This window comes from Equus caballus, chromosome 27 (assembly GCF_041296265.1).
Source record: "Equus caballus isolate H_3958 breed thoroughbred chromosome 27, TB-T2T, whole genome shotgun sequence".
NCBI lineage: Eukaryota > Metazoa > Chordata > Mammalia > Perissodactyla > Equidae > Equus > Equus caballus.
The window spans coordinates 25,673,005-25,687,596 of NC_091710.1; the positions used below are offsets into that span (position 1 = coordinate 25,673,005).

The 14,592-nt window shown below is 47.2% G+C and overlaps 1 long non-coding RNA gene across 1 annotated transcript in view; it reads left to right on the forward strand.

The window, feature by feature from the left end:
* Positions 1-14,592, forward strand: part of LOC102147751 (uncharacterized) — a 52,869-nt gene that overhangs the window by 25,358 nt on the left and 12,919 nt on the right. The window lies entirely within an intron of this gene.

Genomic DNA, 14,592 nt, shown 5'->3' on the forward strand with positions numbered 1-14,592 from the left:
GAGCAGAATTCTAAAATGGTCCCCACGGCATTCATGCCCTGGTGTTACTGTTGTGACTATGTTACAGCACTTGGCAAAAGAGCTCTTGCAGATGTAATTAAGGTTACTAATCAGATGACCTTAAAATTGGGAGATTATCCACACGGTCCTCACTCAGTCATGTCAGCCCTTTACAAGCCAAGAATTTCCTCCAGCTGGTGGCAGAAAAGGACACAAAGCGATCGAAGGATGAGAGGGATCTGATGTGGGGAGTACTCCATTGCTGAGATAGAGGCGGCCTTGGGAACAAGACCTGAGAGTTCAAGGCCTCTAGGAGTGGAGAGCAGTCCCTGGCCAATGACCAAGAGAGAAACAGAGGCTTTAGTCCTACATCTAGAGATCTAAGTTCTGCCGACAGCAGGAATGAGTTTGGAAGATGATGCCCAACTCCAGATGAGAATGCAGCTAGCTGACACCTCGATTTCAGACCTCTGAGACCCAGAGCAGAGGACGCAGCCACACCCTCCTGGATGTCTGACGCACAGCACTGTGAGATAAGAAATGGGTGTTGCTGTAAAGTGCTAAGTTGGCCGTAACTTGTTACACTGCCATAGAAAATGAATACAGATTTTCGTGCTTGCAAGTGGGGTGTTGCTGTAATAAATAGGTAGAATCAAGCAGTGAAGGAATTTTGAGAAGCATCATAGAAAACGCCTAGCTTGTCTTGACCAGACTATTGGTGGAATTCCGGGGCTGGTGAGGGCTCCTGGGAACCTGTAATTAGGACATATTGGAATGAGGATTGCCCAATGGTGGCTTTTTTATTTTTACTTTTTTCCTTCCTTCTGCACTTGATAGTTGGAATTCTTCTTTCCCTCATCAACTGTTTGGTTAGCTTGACATAGAGTTCACACAGGAAAGCCAGTGTGTTTGACTTTTCCCCTTATTTATCAGTTTTCAAGGAAGTTTTTATGCCATTATTCCAATCAAAGGGCTAAAGTCCAGAGAATGGATAGGTCACAGAGCTGAGATGTGACCCTGCGCTGTCTGATGGTCCAGCTTGTGACTCAAACACTGTACCTCATTGCCTCTTAGAGAGAAGGAAGATGGTCATGAGATAATGTTAGGTTAGTCAGGTAGATTATCCAAATATATCTCTATGAATCTCTGGGTATATTTATAGACACGTAGAAAAAGAAGGCAGGAAATACACCACTTTTTACAGCGGTTACCCTTGAAAAGTTTAAAAACTAAAAGCACCCAGAGCACTTGGGTTTCTTTGTTTCTAGTCCTTTCTTAAAGGCTGCTGAGAACCTATAAAAGGTACTGAGTTTCTCATGCTTGCTGTGTGACCAAACAGGGCATGTTTCTTATTTTATAAATGCCTTTGCCGACCGTGTTCTTGAAAGCTGGCAGGTGTCACGTTGGGGAGCTTGGAAGCGTCTTTCCTTAGGGAGAAGTGGGGTGTGTCACCATCCCTCACTTCAACGTTTCCTGTCCTTTCTGTGGCTACTGTACGCTGTGGTTTGCCTGGGAAGAGTGCAGGCTCTGGAGTCCGATTGTTCAGGCTCACGTCTCTGCTTAGCCGCTTCCTTGCTGTGTGACCTTGGACACGTTACTTAACCACTTCGTGCTCCAGTTTACTCATCTCTGAAGTGGGGAGAGTCAGAGTACTCACCTCGTAGGGTTTTGGAGGGTTCAATGAGTTATTGTAAGATGCTGGGCTTAAAAAGTACTCAACACATGTTAGTCATGCCTGTGCAAGAGGCCCTAGGAGAATCATTGGCTCTCGATAGTTTTGCAGTTACCAGAATGTAAGGGAGGACGTCGTCCCCAGGTGCCGTGAGGATTACAGCCAAGCCCAGGCTCTCCTTCCTTGACACACATTTTCCGCCCGTCCAATTTACCTTGGCACAAAAGGATAATTCACTGGTGCGTCCACATCCTGGTCCTGGACATAAATCGTCCCTACTTGTGCACGTGGTGACAGCTTCCAGGTCTCCTGGACTTTCTTCCCTGAGATTCCCATCGATGCTGTCTACACAAAGAGAGACTCTGGTGTGCCTGCCTTTCTCTGAAGCCATCTTTCTTGGGAGGAGAGCGGGTAGGGGTGAGGGGTGAGGGGCCTGAAGAGGAGGGGGGTGGGAGAAAGACCATCCCGGGCAGCATGTGACAGCAGCCTGGCCTAGAAATACCAGGCCAGCTACCTCCCAACAAGGCTGGCCCCGCACCAGGCCCGTGCTGCCTGGCCGTGGGGGGAAGGCCGGTCTAGGATGAAGCTGGTCCCAGCCCTGGGGAGCCGGTGAATGGTTATTTGTGAAGCTAGTTCTTGGTTCGATTTTCTCCTCAAGTACCACATTTTCTTTCTCTTTTACCAAACAAGTGCAGGCTGCTTGGCGAGTTCTGACCAGTCCCACCCTACTAACTCATCCGATTGACTTGCATAAACAGCTCTCTTGTGGGTCCGGCTGAAGCCCAGATTCTCAGTTGGGATCCCAGGAGTGAGGGCAATCATTCTATTTCATTCACAAATGTTTGGACTTTGGGTCAGAAGCTTCTGTGGAAAGGAGCAAAAGAGAAAATGACTCTCAATGAAATGTTCTTCAATTTTGGACACCACTCAAGGAGTATTAGGAATGTGGGTGAAGTTTTCTCATTCGCTCATTTCATTCTCTTATTTGTTCATTCACAGGAGAAATATTTATTGATTCTTTTAAATAGTGCTTTTCAAACTCTTTTTTTTTAGCAGCAGAAGCCCTATTTAACAAAATCTTCATGAAATCCATTCTATAAGGGTCTGAAGTTCAGAGAGATTCAGTGACTTGCCGGAGGCGTCCATGCTGGTTAATGGGGGTGCTGGGTAGTATCCAGATATTCTTAATTTCTAACCGTTGGGTCAATATGCCCTGGTTATTTGGACCATTTATAGAGAAGTACAGGCAGTCCTAAACTTACAAATGAGTCCTGTTCCAAAAGTTCATCTGAAAGTCAGTTGTCTGGAACTTGGAATATATTTTCCTATAGATCAGAGGTACACATGGTGGCTGGGTTCCCAGACCAGCCCACAAAAGCCCATTTACCCCACAATGTGTTGGAATTACAGAGCGAACAGTCCTCTGTTAGCTTTGTGCTATCCCGGTGTTGCAGACCTTGTGGGCTTCCCGCCGGTGGGGCAGGCAGACGTCACGTGTGAGGACTCGGCCGTCCGTCAGTCCCACCCACATGAAGGATGGGAAGGACTGGCCTGTGAGCACAAGTGACCTTTGCCTATTTAGAAGGGATGCCGCCAGTTTTCTTTGGTCCCGATAGAATGTAAACGCTGTGAAGGAAGGAGTTTTTATTTATTTTGTTTCCTGCCAACTCCCCAGCACATAGTGGCTCATAGCAAGTGCTTGATAAATTATAGTTGAATGAATAGAATAAATGCACTGAAGTTTCACAGATTTCTCAAGGAAGAGCCCCTCAGACCCTCGCTTAGAATCTAGTTAGTATCATTTAGCCAATTCCAGCAAGCCTGGTTATTTTGTTTCCAAGCCCACTCTATTTAGAAACAGCAAAGTAAAGGCTGATAGAGACAGATCACAGACGGCAGTGAGAGGTGACCGACTTCAAGGGAGGAGACAGAAAAACGATAAAAAGCTGACACAGGAACTCTGAAAGCAAAACAGCCTGAATCATTTAGCTCAGGAACGTGGGAGTCATTATTGTAAAATAAACACTAATTAATGCTCTATGGTTTATCACTCCTCTTTAAGGATGGAGGAAAGCGTGTGTGGAAATTGTGGAAAGCTTAGTAGAAAGTTATGTTTCTCAAAGAAATCAACTCCTCTGCTCTCTGGAGAACTATTCTAGATTACAGAGGGAGGGCACTTCAAGTTCTGCGTACTTGAGTGGCCTAGCGTGTAATATCAGAAAACATAAGGCGCTATGCTTCAGTTACTGGATGGGTTACTGTGGGCTTTTGTGGGACTCTCAGCCTTTTTCTTCTTCTTTTTTTTTTGTACTACAAATGTAAGCGAATAACAAATAGGGAATTTCACCTTTAAAGCAAAAAAGGAACAAAACGTAGCATCTTAGCTGCTGTGGACAGCAGTACCTCACAGACGGCTCCCAGCAACCGTCCAGCAGCCCAGAAGCAGGGAGGAGAGGGAGGCGGTGGTCATTATCTCTGCGGAATGTACATCTTTGGGGGAATTTGCTTGAAGGCAGCGTGTGGGCTTCAGAGTACGACAGAGCTGCACTCAGATGTAGGCTCTTCCCCTCACTGGCTGTGTTACCTTGGACAAGTCATTAACCACTCTGAGCCTTAGTTTTCTTTGCCTCTAAAAGGTGATGCCTTCTTTATTGAGTGTTGTGAGGTTTAACTGAAATAGTGTATTTAAAGGGCTAGTATGGTGGTGTTACAGAAAAGATATTTAACAAATGTAATTCCTTCTCTTTCTATTTCCGGGAGATGGCAGGTTGAGTTTGAGCTCAGCAAGGGTGGGGTGTGTGTGTGTGTGTTGCTGTGAGTGTGGCTTGATCATTCAATAACTCTTCTCTGCAGCAATTTGCCTTATTTCCTGCCTTGCTTCATGTCTGGATAGGCAGCTGCGCAAATGGGTATAGTCTAATATCGCTTTGCAAATTTTTGTAAGTATTTGGCCACTCCGGTTTGGGTGACGATCTGAGGTTGAGAACCAGTGAGACAGCATCATTTCCATGGACAAATGTGCTTGGCCTGGAGAGACGGAAGTGAAACATACCCCTCTGCACCTCCTGCCCCCTTGCCTGTGACCATGATATCTCCGAGGGCGATGGCCTGCAGGAGTCAAGATAGTCTGTGAACAGACCTCTCCTTGCTCAAGCGTTCTACTGTGTTGCTTGGGGATGCAGCCTAAAAGTTTCATACTGAGGTTTCATAAACTTTCATAATTTTGTGAGTATGACAGTTGCAGTGAAATGTTATTGTGAGCTGCCCAGATCCCCCTTGGGCACAAAGGCACTAATTCCCCAGCTGCTGGAAGTGTTGTTGCTGAGGGCACTTCACTTTGTCCCTCTCCAGGCAATGCCCTCAGCTGAAGGGAGCTGCCTCACCCAAGGCTGTGTCCCCTCTTCAGTGGCAGCCCACGTCCAATGACTGGGCAATGTGGTATATATAGAGCTGGTCCTCTTGTCTCAGTTTGGGACCCCTCTGGAGGCATCCCAGCTCCAGAGCTCTCTGTGCGATTGGCTAAGGCCTCTGTTGTAGCTGCATTGCAGCTGAACTTCACCTTCTGCCCAATCCTGCTTCCTTCACACCCTCTCAAGGACACTTCCCAATGCACCACCTGCAGGCAAATCTCCATCTCCAAGTCTGTTTCTGGAGGAGAGGGACCCACAACACTGGTATGGGAAGAGGTGCTAGGAAGCACATGTCAAAGTGAGATCTTGGAGCTGGGTCATCCGCCAGCCGACTGGCAACGAGAACCCTGTCTCTGCTGGTGGGCGAAATGCTAATCGAACCTGGCGTGCTGTAGCAGCTCAGCCGTTAAATCTTTCACTGGGGTGAGCTGAGATGGGACACTGGTGAAGGAAGGGTACCGGCAGGTGTAATATCTCAGGTGTTGGAGAGGTTTGGGGCAGGAGTAATTACAAGGACTAAGGAAACGTAGCTGTATTGATGCGCTGGAGAAAGACAATGAAAGGCTGAGGGTAATTAATCACCGACTTAACACCAAGGACCTCCTTGGAAGCATAAAAAGAGAATCTTATTACTTGAAGCTGGAGGAGAGGAAAAGGTGAGGCTTAGGCCTAGGACTTTGTGATAAGGGCAGCAGAGCTTCAGAGAAGGCTGAATTCTTAACCCCAGCAAGTCTGTCATGCCGAAATCAGAGCCTCAGGGTCGGGGATAGGGACATCTGGGTTGATTCACTAAAAATATTGAATCCTCAGATTCCCCCGACCCCTCTGGGCCTGCAGAAGCAACCCATTCCTTCCTGTCAGAGGCTAACGCTTCCCCCTCGCTTGACAACAGTGCGGAGGCCTCTGCCTTGCAAGAGAATGAATGTGTGTCCCCTTAGGAGTCAGCCGTTCCTCCCTTCCTGGCCACCAGCCTGATAACCGGGGATAAGTCATGACATAATCTGGTCAGAGAAGGGCTGGGCTGGCTAAGGGAAGAAAGAGCGTATACCCCAAAGGAGCTGTTGACTTAGCCAACACGTGCTTTTAGGAGCTGGGAGACTGTGTACGGAATTGCATTCTGAAGGGGCTGGATCAAGAGTGGCAAAATATAAGGGAATGAGAGGGTTGGTTTTTTTTTTTTTTTTTTTTTTGCTATAGGAGCACTCTCCTCTTATTCAGGGTTTCATCACATGACAGGGACCCTGGAAGATAGTGCTAGCACGCTGCTAGGATGACTCTTGCAAGCTTGGAGAAAGTGGGACCCATTAATTGAAGGGGAGGTCAGGTCTTCAGAAGAAAGGACCCTGTAATGCCACAGCAAATATAAAATGGCAATAATTTCTTCAGTTCTTCCCCAAAGGTACATATGGCCATTCCCTGGGGAAAAAGGAATATCCAGATTTGTCAAGGACTTTTGGACACAGAATCTGTGTTGATATTGACACCCAGAATACCGAAGCATCAATATGGTCCCTCTGGCTAAGTGTGACTAACAGTGGGTCCATTGGGTCTTTACCCGCTGGTCATTTCTCTGGTCCCTGAAGGTATAATTGGAATATTGGCTCCTTAGCATGTTAGGTAAGAGCTATTGGAATAGGAATGGCCAAGTGGCCTCTGAATCTTCCCCTACTTGTTGGCCAAAATAGTAAATAAAAACCAATATTGCATCTTGGAGGAAGGGAAATGTCATAAATTTGTGCTATTCTCAAAGACCTACGGATGCCTGGTAGTTATCTCCATCATATCCTCATTTAACCCACCAATTTGGCCTCTGCAAAAACCAGATGGGCCCTGGAGGATGACAGTGGACTACCACAAAGTCAACCAAAAGGGAACCCCAATTGCAATTGTTTTGCTAGGTGTAGCATCTCTGCTAGACAGATTAGTATGGCCTCCTGTACATGGTATGTGGCCATTGATCTGGGGAATGCATTTTTTTCCTTACCTATGAAAAGATCAAAGCAGTTCACATTCACATGAGATGGGCAACAGTACACATTTATGTCTTGGCCCAGGGCTACATTAACTCTTCTGCCTTCTATCATAATAAAGTCTGAAGGGACCTGGACCATCTGGACATTCCACTATGACACATTCTATCACACTCCACTATGATATTCTGGTCCACTAGATTGATGACATTTTGATGATCATACTAGAGATTAACAAGAAATGGCAAGAATATTGGGGGCATTGGTAAGACGTACACTATAGACAGTGGGAGATAAACCCTACAAATATTCAGGAGGCTGCCATATCTGAGAAGTTTTTAGGAGTCCAGTGGTCTGGGGCATGTTGGGATATTCCTTTCAAAGTAAAGGACAAATTATTACATCTCTCTCATCTTCTACCTGGTGAGCCTCTTTGGGTTCTTGTGATAGTATGTTTCATGCTTGGGAATACAGCTTTAATCCATTTACCTAGTGACCTGGAAGGCTTTCAGCTCAGTGGAGCCCATAGCCTGAAATGGGTCTGCAGAAGGTCCATGGTGCAAGAATCCCTGCTTCCTGGGCCGTATGACCTGATGGTCTTCATGATGTTAGAGGTATTTATGAAGGGAAAAGTTGTCATTCTTCTTATAGGATAGTCACAATGTAGACCCATAGGGTTCTGGACCAAGACCATGCTATGTTCACCACTTAAAAAATAGCTTTTGGCATGCCACTGGGCCCTGGGACAGACAAAGCCTGGCCATCAGGAGGTTGGTTCTGTCAGACCCACCAAGGCAGAGGTCAGAGAGGCCAACAGCAATCCAAAATAAGATGGGAGTGGGACATCTGGGTGTGGGCACAGGCAGTGCCAGGGTATAAAAATAAGCTGCTTGAGCAGGTGGCTCAGACTCCCATGTCATCTGCTATTGTTGCTCTGGTGACCTTCCCTCTGCTCACACCTGTGGCTGCATGGGGCCAGAAGGTTCTCTTATGACCGGTGGACAGAGGAGGAAAAAGCTGAGCTTGGCTCATGGATGGGTTAACTTAGTAGGTGTGTGAAAGCCAAACCCAGATGGCAGCTGAACTGCAGTGCCACTCAGGAGAAAGCCTGAGAGACAGCAGCCAGGAGTAATCCTGCGAATGGGCGGACCTCTGGGCAGGACACCTGGTGATTCACTCTGTGGGGAAAGAGGAGTGGCCTGAGGTAAGAATATCTATGACGTTGGGGCAGCAGTGAATGGCTTGGCTGGTTGGCCACACACCTGGAAGGAGAAATATTAGAAGATGACGGTCAAGCAGTCCTGCGGAAGAGATGTGCGGATAGACCTGTGGGAGTGGACACGAAGCATGATCTTTGTACCACGTGTTAAAGCCCATTAGGGGGTGTCCACCATGGGAGAAGCACTTACCCAGGTTGACAGAATCACTCAGTCAGTTGATCCTTTCTTATCAGCTCCTCCCTGGACCTCACTCCCCTTGCTAGCACAAGCACAATGAGGGCATAAATTGAGAAGCCTTGGTGGCAAAGATGGAGGCTATGCATGGCCCACCAGCATGGGGTGCCACTCACCAAGGCTAATCTAGCTACTGCTGTTCCTGAAGGTCCATACTGATAGCAAAGGATTCCAACATTGAGCCTCTGTCCCTGCAGGAGACCAACCAGATACTTGGTGGCAAGTTGATTATATTGGACTTCTTCTGTCCTGAAAGGGGCAGTGATTCATCCTTGCTGGCATTGACATATTCTAGTAATCAGTTTCACTCTTTTGCCCATGAGATCTCACCTAATATCACTATCTGAAGGCTTGCAGAGTCTGAGTCACCAAGATGGTACCCCGTATAATATGGCATTGGGCCAAGGGACTCACTTTACAGTAATGGAGGCGTGGCAGTTGGCATGTGACCATAATATCAATTGGTCTTATTTCATACAACGCAGAAATTGCTGGCCCGATAAAGAGATGGAGGCGTAGCTTTGGATGGCAGAGCTGAGGTGCCAGTGGAGCTGATACCCTGTGGGGATAAGGTACCTCTTCTGGGATGCAGTCTGCACTCTAAGTTAATGACCATTATGTAGTGCACATCTCCAACGGGCAGAATATATTGGGCCAGGAACCGAAGTGTGAAAATAGAAGGGACCTTGCTCACCGTCACTCCTTGTGACCCATTTGGGGAATTTCGACTTCCAATCCTCACAACTCAAGGCTTTCTGGAGCTAGAGGTATTGATTCTTAGAGAGGGAGTGCTTCTGGAAAACAAAGCAAAAGTCCCATTAAGCTCCACCTGCGGCTACTGCCTGGTCACTTCTGACTCCTTATGCCAAGAGACAAGAAGGCCAGGACGGGAATTGTCACCCTGTCAGGTGTAGTTGACCTTAGTCATCAGCAGAGTCAAGGCTGCTGCTACACAGTGGGGGCAGGGAAGGACATGACACCGGAGGTTCTCTTGGTATTTCCCTGTTCGATTTTGATGGTAAATGGACAAGTATAGCAGCCATATCCTGAGAAGGGCATGGTGACCAGTGTCTTGGACTCCTCAAAGATGAGGGTCTGAGTCACCCCACCAATAAGCCACCTGAACTGGTAGAAGTGCTAATGGAGGGTGAGGGACTATATGAATGGGTGGTAAGGAGGGCCATGATACATATCAGTCGCAGCCCTGAGACTAGTTCTAGTCTTGGGGCTCTAGTTTGATTTCCCTCGGAAAGGAGACCAACCAGAATCCCGGAGGAGCTGTTCCTGGATGGCATGAACCTACACTATGCAAGTGAATCCTAGGGCATAATGGGTGGACTGTAGTGGATACTATGGTACCCATTCTGGCTGAGGAACTCTCTGCCTCCAGCTGCTGGTTTGTTCACTGTTGATGGCTCATAGTGTGTCTCACTCTCCAGAGATTGCCCTCTGCAGAAGTATTCTGCTTCACTCCAGGTTATGGCCCCTCCTCAGGGGGAGCTTGCATCCAATGTCTGGTGGATGCAGGGGTACAAAGTCCTGGACTCCTTACTTCAGTGCAGGACATTGCTGAAGGCCATCCCAGCTTCAGAGTTCCTGTATCACTGTATCACTGTAACTGTATCACTGCTCAACTCCTCCCTCTGCCCCATCCTGCTGCCTTCTCTCCATCACAGGTGTTGATCTCAAGAACACACCTTAATCAACCGCACACACAGTCCTCTGTCTCAGGCTGTATCCTGGGGAGCCTAGTCTGTGATAGGGATGTTTATAAACTGACTTTTTACCTGGAACAGTGCTACCTGTGTTAGGATAGACTAACTGCTATAACATACAATGCCAAAATCTTGGTGGCTTAACACAAAAACAGAGTATTTCTCACTAATGAAAAATCTGATGGGGTTGGTTGGCTCCTCTGAGCCCTTGAAGATGGTTGGCACCATCTTCACCACCTGACCTCCATGGTCTCCTTGGAGGGGTCTCTGTCCAGGGAGCACACGGGATACTTAACCACATGGGGCCTGGACATGACACAGCCCTTTTGTTCACGTTCCACTGCTGAGAGTAGTCACATGAACGGCTGTAGATGGACGGATGATGGGTAGGTGTGGGAGTTGAAAACTCTACCCTGAGCAGCCACTCCCCAGAAACAACACCACACTATGTCAAGGGGGGCATGAACATTTAGGGGTCAGTAGTCATCTCTACCACACCATCCTAAGCAAAGTTGGGAAATAAGCGAGGTTTGTCTTGACTTCATCTAATGCACTCCTCTACAGCCTCCCAATTCTGTGACTCTTACCCCTTCCAGGCCTTGACCTCTGATTGGTCTTTGAAGATTTGCTCCCAGCAAGAAGTTAATGACTATCTAAGGCATTAGCTGATAACCAGACTATCAGCTTAATACTCAGCCCTTTCTAGGAGTCTCAATTCTCCCCCTTCCCAACTTCAGCAGACCCTTCCCCAACTCTGTCTTTGCCAATGCAGTCACCCCTGCCTGGAGCATCATTATCTTTGGCTGTGAAAGGATAGCTCTTCTTATTCTTTAAGATCCAGCTTAGAAGTCACTCTCCCTGTTCCTGACCCTCTGTGCATATTTACATTACAGCCTCTATCACCCTGTAGTGGAAAGAACCGTTTGCCTGTGAGTCTTCTTTTCTGGGGGCCAACATGGTATTTACTCATGAGGATGTAAATGCCATAAGAATAGAAGCTCCATGGGGTCAGGCATTCTTTTTTGCTGCTCTGCCCCCAGGGCCTAGGACAGAGCTTGGATCAGAGTAGGCACTTGGTCAGCATTTGCTGAATGAACAATCCTTGTAAACTTTTTGCTGTGGCACAGAGCCTAGCATGGAGCAGGCACTCAGTTGTGGAAGGATGACGATTGGAAGGTCAGAAATATTTGCAATCTTGAGTAATCCTTTGCTAGTGGTAGAGTTTCAAATATTATATTTTAGGGGTAGTTTTGATACTGGAAAGTCCTTCTAGGTCTTGCTGAAATTATTCTACCCAGATGCACATGTATACCCACACGTGCATGCACACACACTCCTTCATTCCCAAGCCCTCCCTCCAAATCCTTTTTGAAGATGGAGGCCCAAAGAAACTAGTTCTTGTAAAACTAGTTCTTGTAAAACCATTTCCTTATTTGTCTACCCTAAGAGGATAAACCCTGTTGAGATGAGCTGTTGGAGTCTGTGCCTCCATCTCACCCTCCCAAGCCCCAGGCCCCCACCTCCAGGGCTGGCTCATCATCAGACGGAATTGTTCCCACAAAGGCACAAAACCTGAGACTTAAATTGGATTTGCCTGTGGCTTTGTGCTGTTCGTGTCCTCCCTCCTTTGTTTTTGATTTATCGTTTTAATCAGTCATAGTCAATCATTCCTTCTCTGTCTTGCTCACCATAAACACAACCCCTTGCCAAAAAATTATGACTGTATTAAATGATTTTATTACAGTAAACTGCAGATTGTACAGTGTAAACACAGGTGCTGCTCAAACTCCACACCCTCCAGCTCTGTCCAGACCAGTATGGGTGCTGTGGAGAGAGGGAGCCTTCTGGGCCGTGAGAGAGGGAGCTACCTCTGGGGGTCTGAGAACAGAAGGTCATTTGGTTCAACCCTTCAGCGTAGAAATAAACAAATGGAGGTCCGGGAGGCAAAGCCACTGGTCTCAGGTCAGAGATGCCCGATGGTCATGGCCAGGATCAGATCTGGGGTCATTTGATGTCTAAGATTTCTTCCATGACACTTCTCTCTCCTCTCCTTTCCCATGTTCATTTTAGGCTCATTTCACTGTAGTACAGATGCTAGAGGAAGAATCTGAATATTGTAATTTGTCCAAAGCTATATATACACTTCGGGTCTTAATCATTGCGTCCCCCGGTTGGGGTAAATGTGGAACGCAGGATGAAGGGCAGGTAGGTCTTCCCACCTCCCATCCTGGCATGGGAGTGGTGGGGACTTCCTGTTTTCTAGGCTGGCTGCCTCGGGTATTGTTCTGGGGACAGGAATGGGGAAGTCCCGGGAGGCAGACACAATAAAAGGAGGCTTTTCCTGGGATGAGGCCCTGGTGAAGCTGCCCAGCCCAGTGCCTGCTCCTCAGTGAAGAGGGGAGCTTTTCCTGTGTGGGCCTGGCCACTCTGGAAGGCTCGGGAATCCTGTGTTTCCAAGGCAGCCCGCCCAAGGGCTGATGGAGTCATGAAGTTGAGTTTCTTTTGGTGCAGTTACGGACTCAAGAAGAGTAAGAAGCACTGTGTGGGTCATTTCACCAGGGGAATCAGCCCAAGTATTTTTCATCACTAACCATGAAAAAGGCATTTGCAAACAGGTAATTTATTAGGCAGAGGGGCACTCTTGGAGGAGTGGATTCTATAGACACGACTATTTGGGACAAACCATTGATGATGTCACTTCTCCACTGGGACATTTCTTAGCCTAAGCTTTCCAGTCCTTCGGGAATCAGCATGCACACATGCGCGCGCACACACACACACATGCACACACATACAATATTCATATAACATATCTTCATGTATAGTTTAGTCTTAACGTTGGCTGTTTTCCCCCCTTCATGTTTGTTTCCTGGTTTTGGCACATCTGGGCCTCTGTAGTAAACAGATCCAATATTTACCAAGCAGCTCCAAAGGTTACATTTGCTTCCAAAAGTTTTTATTCCTCCTTCATTTGGGTAAGTTTCAGCTCACAAGAGAAGCTGTTTTTGCTGAGCTCGGGCTGCACGAGAGAGGCAGGAACACAGGCCCATCTGTTGGAGATTGGAACATAAATAGCCCCCTTTAAAAATAAATCTCCGCTTTTAACTCTGCAGATAAAAATATCTGAATAAAGGACAATTCTTAATCTCCACCTTCTCCCCTCCTTGACTCAAGCGTTTCTAAGTGGCGTTTTTCCCCTTCTCCTTTTACAGGTTTCATTTTGGCTTTGATTCCGGCGAGTTTACTGACAGATTACTTCATTTTAACTAGATGGCTTTTCTGTCTAGTGGGAGGCATATTTCTAAGTATCATATTTATCAAAAGAGCTCTGCAAAACAAGGGCCAGAATTACTCTTTTGATGGTTCCCCCTCTAACTACAACCACAATAAATTTTGTGAGAAAGAATGCTCACCTGGGGACCTTTTATGTTAAAGCCGAGAACCGGGGTTCAGACATTGTCACTTTCAAGCCTCCACCAGTTGGGCTGTTTTCCCCCCTCCACCCCTCTCCCCGGGCAGAAATCTCACATCTGGTCTCACTTGCAAGGCTGGTCCTGGGATCCCAGGGGCTCCATATTTTTCCCCCTATAACTTTAAATCAGAGGAGCATTTCAGTAAATCACAGGGAACACTTATTTATTGGACATAGTTTTGGGTCTCTTAAAGCATGGAAAATAAATTTAATGGAGCGTTTGGAGCATTTCTCCAATCTTTTGAGGGATTACTTGGGGAATTTGTCAACTGTGCCAAGCCCAGCAGCCTGATCTGGAGAGATGGGAAGGAAATGATGGGAGAATCTTCTCAGAGGGCCCAGGTGGATCCTAAATCACCCCAAGAAAGATTAATAGAAGGGGCCCAGTTGCCAGCAAGGTTGATTGGCAGCATCGCCGTTTATTTAATAAACTATCATTTCAGCTGGAGGGTGACTTTAATCTGAATTACATTTTGTTTTTGTCATCCACTCTTGCCAAGTAATTTATGGAATACTGTAGCGTGCTTCTTAACCTCAAACAGAGAAGGAGGGAGGCGAAGATGGGGGCCAGGGGAAGGAACAAAGAGAGAAAGTAAGTGAAAAGAAGGAAGAAGGCAGCTCGGGAAGACTTGGTGACAACTTTGAGGTGGGTGGAGGAGCAGGCCGGAGCGGGACAGGTGGAGGAGGCAAGGATCCCGGCTCTCAGACCGGGGCAAGGGACACAGTGATTGGAACGCCGTGTTCCTGGGGTGTGGTGTGTGTTTTGGGGCTGTGGGATCATGTTTGGGAATGGAGTGTCTTGTGGAAAACTTAAAGGAACTGATTGTTCATAATCAAGGGGTTAGGGCTTGATTATGGAGTTGGAATTTCCCGAATGGAGCAGAACTGATGAGCGCGTG